We start from the raw sequence: 14,812 nt of genomic DNA, 5'->3' as shown, positions 1-14,812 counted from the left end.
TGCATTTAGAGCTAATCATCCTGAAGTATCAGTGTTTGTTAACAATTGCAATGTTATTCTTAGGATAGAATTCGATCACAATTAAGTCTTCAAATTTATGACAAGTAATGAAATCCTAAGAGAATGAAAATTAATTATTTTATTAATTAATTAGTGAAAATATCCTCTATTTAAGATTTTTTTTATCTATGAATGCAGGATTTTTTTTATTGTTATCAATTTTCTGGAAACATCATACACAAGCACAGACACTTCTTTTAGAAGGGTGTTACAGTAGAAAATTTTACTGATAGAAGTATATTTATCCAATTATGTATAAGGAAATAATAGCAAAATTTAATGAAACAGTAAATTAACAAAATACTAAATGACGTGATAACAACAAATGAAATAATAAAGGAGTTTCAGCTGTATTTCAACTACAATAAGCATCTATCAAGAGATCTGGAAAGGAAAGAAGACGTTTAATAATCAGGAAGGAAATAAATAGGAAAAATTGTTAATTAGTATAACAATACATCACTTTGTGAAGGGGAAAAAAAAATGACGATTACTCTGGATGAGACACACCCCAACTAGACTATTATTCTTTCAGAGAAAATTTCATTTGTTGGACTTGAATCACATAAAAATTGAAAAAGATAAAAAAAAAAAAAAACACATTCAACCTAATATGAAAAAATACATTTATATATCTAATTCTCTACTAAGGTTTGATTATAAAATGAATTTTTTTTTTCTGCTAGCAGCTTTTCATCATGTGAAAACAACTGAAAATATATAAACGTACGTGAACATCTATAAACAAATAGTTGAAATAAAACATCTATAAACGAATAATTGAAATAAAAGACATACAAGTATTTACATAGAATCATTTATAATCAAAAATAAAAAGTCCGACCTGCCGGATTCGAACCAGCGACCTAAGGATTATCTGTGAATTTCCCACTACAGTCCTCCGCTCTACCAACTGAGCTAAGGTCGGTTCGTATTAAAGAGGGACAATTAGTTTTATCTTAACGTTACTTTTCCAATAAATAGTAAGATCCAAAATTAATTTTTCTTATGTTAACTATATATAATATACTGATTACAAAATTGTTAGTCATGTCTCATAATTTTTAAACACCTTGATAACATAAATAAAAAATAGATATTTTCATTCCAATTTTGATAATGCTATTCTTTTTTTATAAGTTTATATAAATATACAATACAAAAATTATGTGTCGTGTGATATTATAAAAAAAATATAATCAGATTATAGTTTATTTTCGTGAATAATTATATTTAACTTTACAAATGAAAAGAACATCAGTAGTGATGAAAAAAATCATTAGGATATAATACTACAATAATGAAATGTCATCAGCTTTATATTAAGTATTAACCTATAGTTGGATAAGAAACTCTTCAATCCTTAAAGCTAAGCTTGTTTGACATATATATATGGGCCTCACATGTTGTCAGATGGGTCCACTTTGACCTGACAAATGGGTTCGGTTTTTCATAATGCTAAGGGAAAAAGGTTAAAAATTCTGACCTTATACATGGACTAATCTCATCCTCATTATATTATTGTTCCCTCTTTTTAGGGTTGTGGTTTTGTCAACCCTTTCGTATGGTCTTTGTCACATGCAAACTTCTGCCTTTAATTAACCCAAAAATATATGATCTGTATCTCTCGATCTTAGGACTTTTTATGCATGCATGTGAATTGGACCATGTTAATAAAGAGAATTATGGTAAAAAAAAAAAAAAAATAGAGAGAATGCGGATTATATATATATATATCACCATCGTCATTGATCATTTTTTTTTGTTTACGGTATTTTTTAGTCTGATAAATAAAAAATTAATTTGTCACGAATCTAAATTTTATGTAAGGATATATTGTTGGCTAATGAATTAATAATAAGACGAAATTCAAACTTTTAACAATTATTTAAACAAATGAGTAAATTGATGACCACTTAACTAATTCGAGTTAGTTACTTGATTGTTATGTTATTACATGGAGTAAATATTCTTTTAATTTCGCTGGTTTTTGGTCATTTATCAAAAAGGGAAAGTGTCTTTCCATAATTTAAAAATTTTCAATCAATTTTAAATTATCTAAGTAATAAATTTAATCGGTCCTTATAAACAATAATCTACAAATGTATCAGAAATATTTAGATCAATAATAAAGGCCACTCAAACTTGTTTTTTAAATAATGGTTTTGGGAATTAAAATTTTCAAATAATAAAACAATACTTTGTTCTTCGAACAAATACTCAAAAAAAAAAAATATTTACTCTGTAATATATATCATAGTACTTCCATAATTTCATTTTGATATAAGTATTTGTAGATTTTTTTTTCTATTTTTTCATTAAGATCAAGAGGTCCTCTTACTTATAAGTGTCCTAGAAAACGTTATTAATATTTAAGTATTAAATACGGGTTTTTAAGACACTTATCACATGTAATTCTTACCATCATTAATAAAATAGTTAGGGGGTGTTTATGGATCATATTCGATCTGTATATCCGTGGTATTTATCCGAATCTAATCCGAAAATTATGGATATTGATTTGATCCGTAAGGCTATCGGATTGAATCCGATCCGCACACTAATAGGATCGGATTGCAGATTTTATGTAGGTATTCATTCGCATATCCGATCCACATATCTGCAGATCCGCAAAAATAAATAAATAAATAAATAAATATTTTTTTTATATTTTATTTCAACTAATAATTATCATATATATATATATCTTGTATTATTTTATTTTTATTATTTAAAAAAAGTATATTTAATAATAGGGTAAAGTATATTTTTTGTCCATAAAGTTTAATTTGAAAAAAGTTTCAAAAATACCCTTAAATTTTATGTCCCAAAAATTTTTGATTTGCATCAAATATACCCTCAACGACTAAATTTTTAAAAAATTGAAGACCAATATAACAATAATGCATGAAAATTATGTTTGATTTGCTTGTGTTGAGGGTTGTTCTTATAAAATTGTTGTTGAATTGGTCTTAAATTTTTTAGAAAATTAGCCATTAGGAGTATATTTGATGCAAATAAAAAAAATTTAGGATAAAATTAAAATAAAATAAAACTTAGGGATATTTTTAAAATTTTTGTCAAACTTCAGGGACAAAAAATATACTTTACTTTTAATAATATTTTTAGAGTAAACAGGTTTAAAAAATAGAAAAAAAATTTTATTAATTTTTTTAATAAAAATAACCTTTCTAAAATATTTATATGTTTTGCGAATATATCCGAGAGTCAATCCGATCTTATCTAATCCACAAATATGTAGATCAGATCAGATTGGATCCAAATTTAAAAATCGCGGATATTGGATTTGATCTGATAATTTTAGTGCGGATCAAATCGAAATTTTGGTTATATCCAATTCGATCCGCATTCATCCCTAAAAATAGTATTCCAACTTTAGTAATTCATTAAAGGTTACAAGTTGCATGATAGCGGACATAATCTATATGCTGGTTATCCAACACAATCATGAACGTGGATCCATATATAAAAAATCGTATGATCCTAATTAAAAGCTTATATATATTATAATAAAAATCAAGCTCACATATACATACTTTAATTTCCACCATAAGCTTTTTTCTTCCCCGGCCCTTCCCGGAATCAATCCCATATATAATTAATTATTCTGATCTCTCACAGAAATGTGTGATGATGATGATAGAAAAATAAATAAAAGTAAGATGTATATATAGTATTGAATCGAGTATAATTGATCCACCGAATTCAAGGAATATATATAATTCAAATTCATTATTACTATACAAGTACGAGTATTTCATGAAGTCAATGATTTGATTGAGTTATTATTATGTAGGTAGAAGGATCAGTTTGTCGTTGTTTGATTATATGGGTTCACGGGAAAACCTTGAACGAACCCCTTGCCACAAAGAAAAATCTCTGTTCACTCAGATATTGAATGAATATATATATAGGAGGATAATGTATTTTAGTCAGTGTTCGGTTTTCAGATTCTGATCCGCATGTTGGTTCATTTAACCACTAATTTGTATATATGTGATAGTAGGATTAGATATATATCTTTTATATAGGGTATTTAAATATGAATATATATTTTATTACTTTATTTTTCATTTTATCACTTTATATATTTCTCCATTTTAGAATATTCATATTTCGATTAGTAGGCTCAAGCTAAGGTCGAGTAGGCTATTATTAATGATTAACAAAAATAAAATTAGTGCAACAATGAAGTAGATTTAGCTAAAAAATGTTTTAGAAGTGTTCGTTAAGAGAATAAAAATTAACTTTTCTTTATTTTCTGATATATTCGGTCAATGCATAGAAAAATTAAAATAGTTACACTTTCTATTAAATAAATTTTTTCAGGAGTCAGGACAACATACCTAATACTTGTTGGTGAATATTTAAGTATAATAATCTTTAAGTAAAATTAATAGTGAAGAACTATTAAATAATAATTTAATTAAATATATCAAATTATTTATTTTTTAATTAAAAATTTTACATAAAAATAACTGTACTATATTTTTTAGTAATTTTTTTTATTCTTTCTTGAGGATTTATATACGGTGGTCTTAAATAAAATTTTTTTTGGTGAAGAATCAAAATTAGATAAAGAATAAAAATTTTTACTATATTTTAAAAAAATACGTGCATTATACATGATAAATATCTTTTTGTGAATTTTATTTACTTAAAAAATAATATTCACTTTTCATCAAAATTCTTCATCCTAGTATTATTCTTTATATATTAAAAGCAATAAGTCAAAATTAATACGATTTGGACCTTAACGGAATCAGAATCAATACTATTTATTGCCCTTGGATTTTTTTTTTCATTTCATAAGCTAATTTTTAAAATAAAATTAAATTTATTAAATTTTAATTTTAATATGATATCAACTTACGTTCAAATATGCCAATGAATTATAACTCAAATGACATAATCTCTCCATACTCAATTAAAAGGTTGCGGAGTCTTCTATGTTTGGTAAAAAAAAAAAAACTTACGTTCAAATATTCATGTTCCAAACTATCATTCTTCTACATATATGTTAGCAATATTTTCATATACAATAATTACTTACCGACCATTTATTTCCCAACCTAGGCACGATGTCCCTCTAACTATTAGTAGTAATAATGCGAAAAAAAAAAAAACGGAAGTAATATTTGTGTGCGGTACGGTGCCGCAGGCATCAATTAATGATTGATAATAATATAGTTTAAGAGGACTTCATTCACAGAATTTATTTTCATTTTCACGTGTTTCTTTTCACTATAACAGTTATAGCCTATTTAGCACTTTTTCATATATGAATATTTAGAAAAAAAAAAATGCTTTAAACAGAAGTAACTATTAAGAAAAGTTCACAGTTAGTTAGTTAGGTCAGTTACCAAAGTTCTATAGCTAACAGAATTTTGTTCAATTAGTTATTTGATTTTGGTTAGTTAAAGTTTGTTTTTCTTGATTATTCTTGAAGAGGAATCAGATTCTAAATCATATATATATATATATATATGGGCAAATAGCAGTATTAAGCCAGTTTGGATGAGATATTACATGATTAAGTTAAATCGAAAAATGAGAATGGATCAACCAAAAGCATGTCTCTATGTAATTCGAATCAATCTCACTCGAACTAAAAACAGTAATAATTCGAATCAAGACTATTCGAATTATGAGGGAGTATGCATGCTTGGTAATTCGAATCAATCTGATTCGAATCATGAATGGGGCAGTTCGAATCAACCTGATTCGAATTATATGGTGAACAATTCGAGTTATAGTTCGAATCTTGTTGATTCGAATTATGTATATGTAATTCGAAAGAAATTAGCTGTTTCGAATTAGGAAGCCCCAAACGTGTATAAATATGGTGTGAACATGAACTGAGTTCATTTGAGTGAGACAAAATGGCTAGTAAGGAGAGCTTTGTAGTGTTGGTGCATTATAGAGGGTCGATTAAGAGAAAAACACGCTTTGGTGTGAAGTTCACTGATAAAGATCACCTGAGTATTTTTATGAGACCTACGACGAGATTCGATGACTTCTTGAATTTTATAATACAGAAACTTGGGTTGCAAGGTGTGAAACGGATTCAGAAGTTATTCTATCGCATTCCGATCTCAGTGCTTAGAGATAATGTGAAGTACGATTCTTTTGGTATAGGGAGTGACGAGGATTTGCAGGTCCTGTTCCATTGTCGTCGGCAGTTTTCCGAGGTCAGGACACCTGAGCTGTTGGCAAAGTTGGTTGATGTGGTATCTAGTTTGGGAGGTTCGAACCGGAATACCCAAACTCTAGGCACGGTAGCCGGTTCTAGCTCGAGGCCCGTTGGTGCATCTTTGTCCGTGCTTGTGAATGCACCTCGGGACAAGCCTATCACGTCCCCGTCGTTCGCCATTGATCTCAACTGCAGTGGTGGCGGAGAGGTTGGTATCGTGGAGAGGGTGCCGATTTCTTTACAGTGTAGTGCACCGGCTGAGATTGGTGATGCATTGCTGGATGATGATGGCGATGACATTGCAGCGAGTAATCCAGCTGGGGCTGGCGGTGGTTCTAGCTCTGGGACTCAGCAGTACCCTCCGCACTTCTCATCTTTGAACTTGGATGCCATGAGACAGGAGGGGGTTCCTGCGGAACCCACTGGATTTGGTGCTAGAGATACCCAGGGTAGTGGAGGTCTTACAGAGTTTCAGGTTGGTCAGCAGTTTTAGGATAAAGAGGAGGTTGTGTTAAGCGTGAAGACGTATAGCATCCGACGCGGGGTACAGTATAAAGTGGTGGAGTTCGATTATCGCAGGTATGTTGGGAAGTGTTCTAAGTTTGGGAACGGGTGCACATGGTTGATTAGGCTAAGTCTCCGGCAACGCAAGGATATTTGGGAGGTAAAACAGTACAATGGACTTCATACTTGTCTCGCGACGTCGATCTCGAGCGATCACAGGAGTCTTGATTATCATGTGATCTCGGCCTTCATCATGCCAATGGTTAGAGCTGATGCATCCGTCTGTATCAAGGTACTGCTGAATGCGACGGAGGCACACTTTAGGTTCAGGCCGACTTATAGGAGGGTTTGGTTGGCCAAGCAGAAGGCCGTCGCCCATATTTATGGAGATTGGGATGAGTCATACAACGAGCTGCTACGATGGGTCTTAGGTGTGCAGCTGACGATGCCTAGTAGTGTTGCTGTGTTGAGGACGAGTCCTGCTCGAGTGTGGGGGGGGGGGGGGGGAGGTGGACGGCTTGCAAGCCTATTTCACCGGCTTTTCTGGACGTTCCCCCATGTATTGAGGCATTCCGGCATTGCAAGCCGTTGGTGAATATTGATGGACCCACCTGTACGGTAAATACGGGGGTCCGTTGCTCGTTGCGATTGCACAAGACAGAAACTCCAACATACTACATGTTGCATTTGCACTCGTGGAGGGTGAGAATGCGAAGTCCTGGTCGTTTTTTCTATCCCATCTCCGCCAGTACGTGACCCCGCAACCGGGTATCCTGGTGATATCGGATAGGTACAACGGTATCAAGGCTGCACTTGAGGCCCCTGACAGAGGTTGACTACCACCTGCTGCATACTGTGCATTCTGTATTCGACATGTGGCCGCAAATTTTGCCCTCACCTTTAAGGGTAAGGATGCAAGGAGGCTTCTTGTGAATGCAGCATATGCTAAGACTGAGGTGGAATTCGATTACTGGTTTGATATTCTGTGGTCTGAAGACCCTGCCATGTGTGACTGGGCTAACAGAATTAACTATTCATTGTGGACTCAGCATCGGGATGAGGGTAGGAGATTCGGACAAGGGCCAGCTGAACGTATCATATCCAGCAGGTCTAAATCCAGGAAACTGCCAGAAGATCCATGACTGAAGTAGCTGTAACGGTCCGGCTAACTTCACAACGTGTCTGTTCGCCATGCGGCACATGCACCGGTATAACCACGAGAGAGCAGCTGATCCCCAACTGTACCTACCCATGTCCGCAAGCCTAGCTACGTATGGGAGCCATCTAATGTGAATGCGGTTGCGGGACTTATCGGCAAATAGCTGAGTCCCTAACAGCATCATGATATAGGCCCGGGTATACCTCCTAACAGTGGGCTCATCGGCTTTCTCAGGAAGCTCTCTAAATGTCTCCTTGAACCACCTGCAGTTCACTGCAAACTTCTGGATTTGATTCGCAGGAGGTACCACACCAAGCAACTCCTGGAACCACACCCAAGCTGGCCGACCACCCTTGATATACGTCTGAAAATCTGTCAGGCAACTACTAACATAATGCTCATCAATCGAAAGTCTTAACTGGTACGCCACGTCCTGCAATGTAATAGTGCACTCCCCGAACGGCATATGGAACGTGTGCGTCTCCGGACGCCAGCGCTCCATGAACACACTAATTAGGGGCTCATCCAGCCTAAACCATCTCTCGTTCAGCCTCGCAATATGGTACAAGCCGGCCATTTGTAAGTACGGAACGTACCTCTCGTCCAGACGCATACCCTGCTGTAGTCGCATGCTCGAAATACATCGCTGGGGCTGCAAACATAATGTACTAGAATATAGAAACCACTAACATCATTCACTAATAAAACATCATTCACTAACAAAACCACTAACAAAACCACTAACATCATTCGCTAACATCATTCACTAACAAAATCACTAACATCATTCACTAACAAAACCACTAACATCATTCACTATCAAAACCACTAACAAAATCACTAACATCATTCACTTTCAAAACCACTAACATCATTCGCTAACATCATTCACTAACAAAACCACTAACAAAATCAATAAAATCATTCACTTCCAAAACCACTAACAAAACCACTTGTATGGCACTCCTATCTAACTTTGCAACGGTACATAATGACTACCATTCTAACACACCAAAGGTAAAAATATATATAAAAAAATAACTTATTCACTCCTATTTTAAAAGAACAAGTTCGTACTAACCTCTTCATTGATAACACCAGCTATATGAGCTACTCCATCCAAACGATAAAGTCGGTCTGGATTATCCCCCATCGGCTAAATATTCTGCTCAAGTCTTTGTTGGAGTCGTAATGGGTCATTTTCTCTGGGATTTGGTGGGGCATGAATTTGGAATAGTGGATCGAATGATGTTAGTTCGAACTCTTTATATAGAAAAAACAGGGAGTAATTCGAAACAGCCTGCTTCGAATTACTATGGGACGACAAAATGGCTAGTTCGAATGGAGCTGTTTCGAATTAGTGTGAGTTAGTGTGTGTGTGTGTAATTCGAGTCAGGGTTATTTGAATTACTATGTATGTGTAATTCGAGTGGCTCTAATTCAAATTATATAGAAATGTGCTGTTGGTAGAACTTTGTAACGTTTTTACCTTTGGTAGAATTGTGTAATATCTCAATCAAACTGGCTTAATACTGCCATTTGCCCTATATATATATATTGCTCATTTTACAATGTGAAATATACTAATTTTCATTCAGCTCAATTTTATTTTTTTCTTTAACAAATATTTAATTCTGTTTTTAACCTTTTTTTGCATTTTTTCACAGCTTATTTCTTAATCTATGATGCTATCTTTTTTATCTTTATTGCATCTTTTATAGTATCTAGAACCATTTTTTTTTACTTTTAACCATGAAATTATACTTTCTGATTCAACAAAGAGAACCTTTTCATCCATTGTTAAAAAGCTCAACGATGATAACTACTCTACTTACTATTCTTACCATTGAGAGTCTGGGTCTTGAAAGTCACCTTAATCTAACAAAATTTCCAAAATAATTTGCATTTGATACTGCAAAGAAGACCATCACAGAAATAGAAGAATTCAAGAATTGGCGCCAGCGAGATAAGACTCTCACAACCTAGCTTGCCGCTTCAATGACCAACTACTTCAAGAACAAAATAATACAATTTCAGGAAGTATGAGACAAATTAAAATTGATGAATATTTTCAAGCTACTTCCTCTGCCCGTGTACAAAGCCAACTCAGATCATGTAAGAAAACTAGATCAGCCACTGACTTCCTTGCCAAGATTCGCAAGATTGTAGATTCTTTGTTTGCTGTGGGATATAAAGTACCAAAAGATGATCATCTTCAAGCTATCATAGATAGCCTCTTAAAGGAATATACAGTGTATATCTCTTCAATCACAGCAAAGAGAGAATTCTTTCGAGTAGTTGAGGCTGAGGCATTTCTTCTCTCTTATGAGGAGATGCTTAAGCGATTCAAGAAATCAGAAACTAGCTTGCCAGTAGCTTACTATGTTCATAATTCACCATCAAATTTTGACTATGCTCGTGGCAATTCTAATAGGCATGGCCGTGGTGTAAGAAATGGTCATGGCGGAGGATGTTTTGGCTATAATAACAACAATAATTCCTGAATGCAGTGTAAATTATGTGGAAAATTAGGTCATGTGGTGTGAAATTATTACCACAGATTTGATCACTCTTTCAACCCCAATTCTGGAAACAATTCTGCACAACAACAAATTCACTATTTGAATACACAACCACCACTACCTCCAGCCACCTTTCATCAACCCATTGCCTATCTGACTGCTCCATCCTCACCATTGAGTGAAGCATCATGGCTTGTAGATTCTGAGGTAAGCCATCATCTGACACCAGATCCTTCCAACCTGCTTTCTTCCACTACAAATAGCATTGATTCAGATCAAGTCTTTATAGGTAATGGTATAGGTATTACAATCAAGAACTATGGTTCTTCAATTTTATATGATAAATATGCTAATGTCACTTTACATTTAAAAACCTTGCTTCATGTCCCTCAAATCACACAAAATTTGCTAAGTGTGTCACAGTTTGCTGCTGAAAATGGAGTTTTCTGTGAATTTTGCCTTGATTATTGTGTTATTCATGATTAGGCTAACAAGATTATCTCCGACAAGCCGTACTAGAAATGGAATTTATTCTTTTGACAACCTCAAGGTCTCTAAATCTGTTTCTATGAAATCTGCTCTATTATGCACCTCTGATTTTCCTTCTACTGTTGCTTCTGATTTACATGTCGTTTCTACTCATTCTTGTACTGCTCCTGTAATTACGAACTTAGGTACTAGTTTACCTAAATTTATTTCTTTCAATACCACATGTAATGAGAATAATAATATTGTTCTATGGCACAAAAGACTTGGTCACTGTGTCACGAAAACTGTGTATACAGTAATGAGTAAATGCTTAATTCCTATCTCAAATTCTAGTTCTTCTTTGCAACATATGTGTGAAATTTGTCCATTGGCCAAGAAGCATAAATTGCACTTTAATCAAACTAAAATGGTATATAATCAACCCTTGAAATAGGGCAAAAAACCATATTAAGCCACATGCAGAAAAGTTTAACCAAAATACGCCAAACAGAAATTTGTTTCAGCAATAAGCCAAGAGGCATTTTTATATAAATCGAACCAACAAGGTTCGAACTCTATTAGCAAGTAATTCGAACCACATTGGTTCGAACTACCACTAAAAAAATGTGAATAATTCGAACCGGTCAGGTTCGAACCAGGAGAGCATGTAATTCGAACCGGTTGAGTTCGAATTATGTGGAGATTAGTCAAGTGTAATAAATCGAACCAGGTTGGTTCGAATTATGGGAAGGGAGGTCGACTGAAGTAATTCGAACCAGGCTGGTTCGAATTACATGTACCTGGTTCGAACCAAAGAGAGGCTGATTGTTATAATTCGAACCAGCCTGGTTCGAATTACATGTATCATGGTTCGAACCAGGTTAGTTCGAATTAGTAGGAGTCAGAGCTCTATATAAACGCTGTAAACGTGATTTGCTCTCATTAGAGGACTTAAGATGGCTAGTGAAGAGGAGAGTTTTGCTGTTTTGGTACACCACAGAGGATCCATCAAGAGGAAAACTCGGTCCGGAGTGAAGTTCACAGATAAGAATCCTCTCTATATTGTGGTGAATCGAACGACAAGCTATGATGACCTGGTTAGAGCTGTGCTGACGAAACTTGGCCTGGAAGGTGCGAAGCGGATTAAGAAGTTTTTCTATCGCATTCCAGTCACGATCCTGCACGATACGGTGAAGTATGATTGTCTCACGATTGGTAGTGATGAGGACCTCCAAGTCATGTTTCTTTGTCGGAGGCAGTTTCCGGAGGTCCGCACACCAGAGTTGCTGGCAAAGCTGGTTGATGTGGTATCCAGCTCAGGCGGTTCGAACCGGAATACCGCCAATGTAGCCACTGCAGCTGGCTCCAGTTCGATGGCTGCTGTGGCTTCTTCCTCCGTCCCAGTTTACGAGCCAGCGGCCCAACTTGTCGCCTCTCCGTCATTTGCTGTTGATTTGAATGACGGCGTCCGCGACGAGGTAGGATCCTTTGATGTTCTGCCAAACGCTTTACACGGCGTTCCACCGGTTGGCGTCGGAGACGGAGAATTGGGTGATCCTGATGAGGACGACGTTGAGCCCGAAACGATTGAGGAAGATAGCGGGGATGAGCTTGTAGCGGCTGGGCCTGCATTGGCTGGCGGTGGTTCTAGCTCTGGCACACAGCAGTATCCACCATATTTTTCTTCGCTGGACCTGGACGCCATGACGCATGAGGGTGCGCTAGGGCACCCTGTTGGATTCGGAGCTAGAGATGCGGAAGGGAATGCTGGTCTCACAGAGTTCCAAGTTGGTCAGCAATTCCAGGATAAAGATGAGGCCCTGTTAAGTGTGAAGACTTACAGCATCCGGCGAGGGGTACAGTACAAGGTGGTGGAGTCCGATCACCGCCGGTATGTGGGTAAGTGTTCCGAGTTCGGGAATGGTTGCACATGGTTGATTCGGCTAAGTCTCCGGAAGCGCAAGGGCATTTGGGAGGTCAAACGGTACAATGGCCCTCACACTTGCCTAGCCACATCCATATCAAGTGATCACAGAAGTTTGGATCATTCTGTGATTTCGGCGTTCATTATGCCAATGGTTAGGGCTGACGCATCCGTTAGCATCAAGGTGCTCCTGAACGCCACGGCAGCGCATTTTGGTTTTAGGCCGACTTACAGGAGGGTTTGGATGGCGAAGCAGAAGGCCGTTGGCCTCATCTACGGTGACTGGGATGAGTCATACAGCGAGATACCTAGGTGGGTGTTGGGTGTCCAGCTGACGATGCCTGGTACTCTTGCGGTCCTCAGGACGAGCCCGGTTATAGTTGGAGGACAGGTGGACGACTCTCAAGCTTATTTCCACAGACTTTTCTGGACTTTCCCTCCGTGCATCGAGGCATTCCGGCATTGCAAGCCGCTAGTCAGCATTGACGGCACACATCTATATGGTAAGTATGGGGGAACGTTGCTCATTGCGATTGCACAGGACGGGAACTCCAACATTCTACCTGTCGCATTCGCACTAGTAGAGGGTGAGAATGCGGAGTCGTGGACCTTCTTTCTCTCGCACCTTCGGCAGCACGTGACCCCGCAGCCCGGTCTGCTGGTTATATCGGATAGGCACAACGGCATCAAATCTGCGCTTGAGGCCCCGGACGGAGGTTGGTTACCACCATCTGCGTACCGTGCATTCTGCATACGACACGTAGCAGATAATTTCGCCCTTACCTTCAAGGGCAAAGACGCTAGGAGGCTTCTCGTGAATGCAGCGTACGCGAAGACTGAGGTTGAGTTTGATTACTGGTTTGATATACTGCGGTCTGAAGACCCGGCGATGTGTGATTGGGCGAACCGTATTGATTACTCCTTGTGGACGCAGCATCGCGATGAGGGGAGGAGATTCGGTCACATGACGACGAATATCTCCGAGTGTGTGAACTCAATCCTCAAGGGTGTAAGAAATCTTCCTGTAGCATCCCTGGTGAAGGCAACATATGGCAGGCTGGCCGAACTCTTTGTTCGCAAGGGGCGAGAGGCTGAGGCCCAGATGGGCACCGGACAGCAGTTCAGTCAGCATTTGGTGAAGTGTATCGAGGCCAACTTGAAGACGGCCAGGTGCTTCACTGTGACGTTGTATGACCGTGATAACTCCGAGTTCACCGTAGCGGAGACCACTCCGACTGGTACTTTCTCCTTGGGTACTTACCGAGTATCGCTTGCCTCCCGGACATGTGACTGTGGGTACTTTCAGGCGCTTCATTTCCCGTGTCAGCACGCACTTGCATGTTGTGCCTACGCACGTGTGAGTTGGAGCTCCTATGTTCACAGCGTCTATCAGATTAGCTCGGTGTTCAATGTCTATCGAATGGGATTCACACCACCAATCCCGGAGGGCTACTGGCCACCCTACGATGGGCCCACAGTGATTCCGGACCCAAACAGAAGGCGTGCGAGAGAGGGGAGGCCTAGATCCACAAGGATACGGACGAATATGGATGAGGCAGATCCAAACAGGCCAAAACGGTGTGGCCTTTGTCGCCAACCCGGACACACTAGACGTAGATGCCCACAGGTAGTAGGATCGTCTCAGACAGGCCGAAATTAGTTTCCATGATGTTATTGTTAGTGTTATTTACATTTAAGTTGTCTTGTTAGATGCATTGCTTGACCACGTATGTAACTTGTTGAGATTAATGCATTGAACTTTGGTATTTGTGAGTAGTAATGAATATGTTGTCTTCCATTACAAGTTATGCTACAGGACTCGTTGATCCTCATTTTAATAACTAAACGAAATCATTACACCTTATCATGTTTCATTTAATACATAAACAGACATAAACAGAGCACTACATAACAAGAGAACTACACCTAACTATCATACATGACTGGAATAGAGGAAAACA

At 37.3% G+C, this 14,812-nt stretch overlaps 1 non-coding gene across 1 annotated transcript; it reads right to left on the bottom strand.

Moving 5' to 3' along the window:
* Positions 1 to 898: 898 nt before the first annotated feature.
* On the bottom strand, positions 899 to 988 carry TRNAY-GUA (transfer RNA tyrosine (anticodon GUA)). Its single transcript is given in 2 exon segments — positions 899 to 934; positions 952 to 988. It is a non-coding gene; the product is annotated as a tRNA-Tyr (tRNA).
* Positions 989 to 14,812: the final 13,824 nt, after the last annotated feature.

The sequence above is a fragment of the Arachis hypogaea genome, chromosome 13 (genome assembly GCF_003086295.3).
Source record: "Arachis hypogaea cultivar Tifrunner chromosome 13, arahy.Tifrunner.gnm2.J5K5, whole genome shotgun sequence".
Lineage (NCBI taxonomy): Eukaryota > Viridiplantae > Streptophyta > Magnoliopsida > Fabales > Fabaceae > Arachis > Arachis hypogaea.
The sequence above is the reverse complement of the archived record's forward strand: the minus strand, read 5'-3'. Positions and strand labels throughout refer to the sequence as shown.